Source organism: Ipomoea nil, unplaced genomic scaffold (assembly GCF_001879475.1).
Source record: "Ipomoea nil cultivar Tokyo-kokei standard unplaced genomic scaffold, Asagao_1.1 scaffold2280, whole genome shotgun sequence".
NCBI lineage: Eukaryota > Viridiplantae > Streptophyta > Magnoliopsida > Solanales > Convolvulaceae > Ipomoea > Ipomoea nil.
Genome location: NW_017618708.1, coordinates 1,645,774 through 1,649,585, shown reverse-complemented (window position 1 = coordinate 1,649,585; position 3,812 = coordinate 1,645,774).

The following is a 3,812-nucleotide window of genomic DNA, read 5'->3' as shown; positions in this document are numbered from 1 at the left end:
AAAAAGGTATCCAATACTGTTCCTAACTTAGGAACAGTAGCAGATACCTTTTTTAAGAATGAGAAAAAATAGTACGCGATTGTTCTTAGATAAGAACAGTCACGAAGACCCTTTAAAAAAACACAAAACAATACGCGACTATTTTTAGATAAGAATAGTCGCAAATGTGGAACATTTCGCGAGTGTTGTACAACTATGGCGAAAACTCCAACACTTTCAGCGACTATGACATCCGCGACTATTGTACATCAGTTGCTAAAAGTCATTTACAACAGTGGTGAATGTGCAGTTCTGTACTAGTGACACTTATTAGCAGTGTCTAGTTTTAATTTGAACCCAGTCTTAGAACAATGCAATTTTTTCATCTTCAAAGTCAGACTTCCAGAAACATAATATTTTTAACCCTTCCTAACACTAAATCCCGTTCGAAATGCTTAATCATTGTACATATCAAATGTTTCTTCAACCGAGCCAAAGAAAGCCCCAATAATTCTTCATTAACTGTGATTTATTAAAATGAACATTTAATATATCTATAGTGAAACTATTATGCTCAAAAAAGGGATCTAATGAAACTAAAGAGAAATTGAAATGATACTACGGTCTTTTTCGAATGAAACTAATGTGCATTGAAAATGAAACTATCATGATTGTGAAAAGAAGAAATTAAATTCAGTGAACAACAACTAAACATAAAACCTGGAATAGATGAATCTTCATCAATAACATCGGAGATGTACCATCAACTGCAATAGAATGTTCACAACCATCTACAACTACACAAAATCAAAGCTAAAAAAACAACTCGTACAATACTATATATTCTCGAATGAGACTAAAGCGAAACTAAAATGAAACTATTGTGATGTTCAAATGAAACTGATTCCAAAAATTATCAACTGAAACTGAAGTGCACTTCAGACGAAACTATAGTATTCCAGAAATGAAACTACCATGACATCAAACAGAAACTAAATACCATGATCCTGAAACAAATGTAGAACTCGAATAAAAACACAAATACATGTAAAACCTGGAACAACATATGCAATCGGTGAATTCGATTCAACGGCAACCGGAAGATCATCTTTAACTGCAACAAATAAAAACTACAATCTATAAAACAACTATAATCATACAATAACAAAATCAAACAGAAAATACAATATAGATTTTAAATTACAAGATAAACTGAATGAAAGGATATAAACCTGGGATTAATGAATTGTGATCATCAATGACCAATGAATTCACATCAATCTCAACAATCGTATTGCTTCTACCTATAGTTTCATTCATGTTTCGAAAGACAAAAAAAGGAAGAACAGTACAAACAAGAGAGAATATATAACAATGCGAGGGAATAGGAAACAAAGAAGAATTTCAAAAAAAAAAAAAAAAAAAAAAAAAAAAAAAGGAAGAATGATAGAAATCAGCCGTATGGAGGAGTTAACTGTAACACCCCAGATTTTTAAAACATTTAAAAACTTATAATAAAGGTAGAATCTTATTAAATCCCAAGCTATAAATACAAGTGTTCGGGGTGCTATGCCACACCTGGGCTAGAGAACCCAAGTGCACAGGCTAACTAACTAATATCCTCAAAGCGTAAATACATAAACGTGGCACGCAGGCCAAAAAGGGAAACTATCTACTTCTAAGTTCTAACGCACTCCAGTGACTTAATCTTCTGTGCCTGAAAGCCAAATATATCTGTTCAGCGAGAGATGCTGGTAACCCACTCCAACGCGTTGAAATACAATACATATAGAGATATATATAGATATACGAAAACCATTTTGAGCATGAAGATATATCCTACGAACTCTAGCTTTAAAACCGGGAATGACTCGACAGATAAGGCCAGACACAAGCAACAGTTATAACGAGCATATGCAGTTCACAACAGATAAGGCAGATAAGGCAAGGCATAAACAATGATCATAACCCAACATGAACAATCCCCATCATAAATCCCATAGTCACATCCCCCAAGATACTCGTAATCACAACTCGTCCCTGTCACAACACATAACACACTTTGTTGGCGCCACAGGACCAATCGCATGCCCATACATGAGGGTCAGCGCATATAGCTCTGACACGGCCCCGCAGCACCCTGCCCCGTATCGCAACACGGAGGGGTCGATCGCAACCGACCGATGAACCGCAGCTCATCATAGTGTTTGATCGCAACCAAACAGTGGACCATTTCGCGAGTGTTGTACAACTATGGCGAAAACTCCAACACTTTCAGCGACTATGACATCCGCGACTATTGTACATCAGTTGCTAAAAGTCATTTACAACAGTGGTGAATGTGCAGTTCTGTACTAGTGACACTTATTAGCAGTGTCTAGTTTTAATTTGAACCCAGTCTTAGAACAATGCAATTTTTTCATCTTCAAAGTCAGACTTCCAGAAACATAATATTTTTAACCCTTCCTAACACTAAATCCCGTTCGAAATGCTTAATCATTGTACATATCAAATGTTTCTTCAACCGAGCCAAAGAAAGCCCCAATAATTCTTCATTAACTGTGATTTATTAAAATGAACATTTAATATATCTATAGTGAAACTATTATGCTCAAAAAAGGGATCTAATGAAACTAAAGAGAAATTGAAATGATACTACGGTCTTTTTCGAATGAAACTAATGTGCATTGAAAATGAAACTATCATGATTGTGAAAAGAAGAAATTAAATTCAGTGAACAACAACTAAACATAAAACCTGGAATAGATGAATCTTCATCAATAACATCGGAGATGTACCATCAACTGCAATAGAATGTTCACAACCATCTACAACTACACAAAATCAAAGCTAAAAAAACAACTCGTACAATACTATATATTCTCGAATGAGACTAAAGCGAAACTAAAATGAAACTATTGTGATGTTCAAATGAAACTGATTCCAAAAATTATCAACTGAAACTGAAGTGCACTTCAGACGAAACTATAGTATTCCAGAAATGAAACTACCATGACATCAAACAGAAACTGAATACCATGATCCTGAAACAAATGTAGAACTCGAATAAAAACACAAATACATGTAAAACCTGGAACAACATATGCAATCGGTGAATTCGATTCAACGGCAACCGGAAGATCATCTTTAACTGCAACAAATAAAAACTACAATCTATAAAACAACTATAATCATACAATAACAAAATCAAACAGAAAATACAATATAGATTTTAAATTACAAGATAAACTGAATGAAAGGATATAAACCTGGGATTAATGAATTGTGATCATCAATGACCAATGAATTCACATCAATCTCAACAATCGTATTGCTTCTACCTATAGTTTCATTCATGTTTCGAAAGACAAAAAAAGGAAGAACAGTACAAACAAGAGAGAATATATAACAATGCGAGGGAATAGGAAACAAAGAAGAATTTCAAAAAAAAAAAAAAAAAAAAAAAAAAAAAAAAAGGAAGAATGATAGAAATCAGCCGTATGGAGGAGTTAACTGTAACACCCCAGATTTTTAAAACATTTAAAAACTTATAATAAAGGTAGAATCTTATTAAATCCCAAGCTATAAATACAAGTGTTCGGGGTGCTATGCCACACCTGGGCTAGAGAACCCAAGTGCACAGGCTAACTAACTAATATCCTCAAAGCGTAAATACATAAACGTGGCACGCAGGCCAAAAAGGGAAACTATCTACTTCTAAGTTCTAACGCACTCCAGTGACTTAATCTTCTGTGCCTGAAAGCCAAATATATCTGTTCAGCGAGAGATGCTGGTAACCCACTCCAACGCGTTGAAATACAATACATATAGAG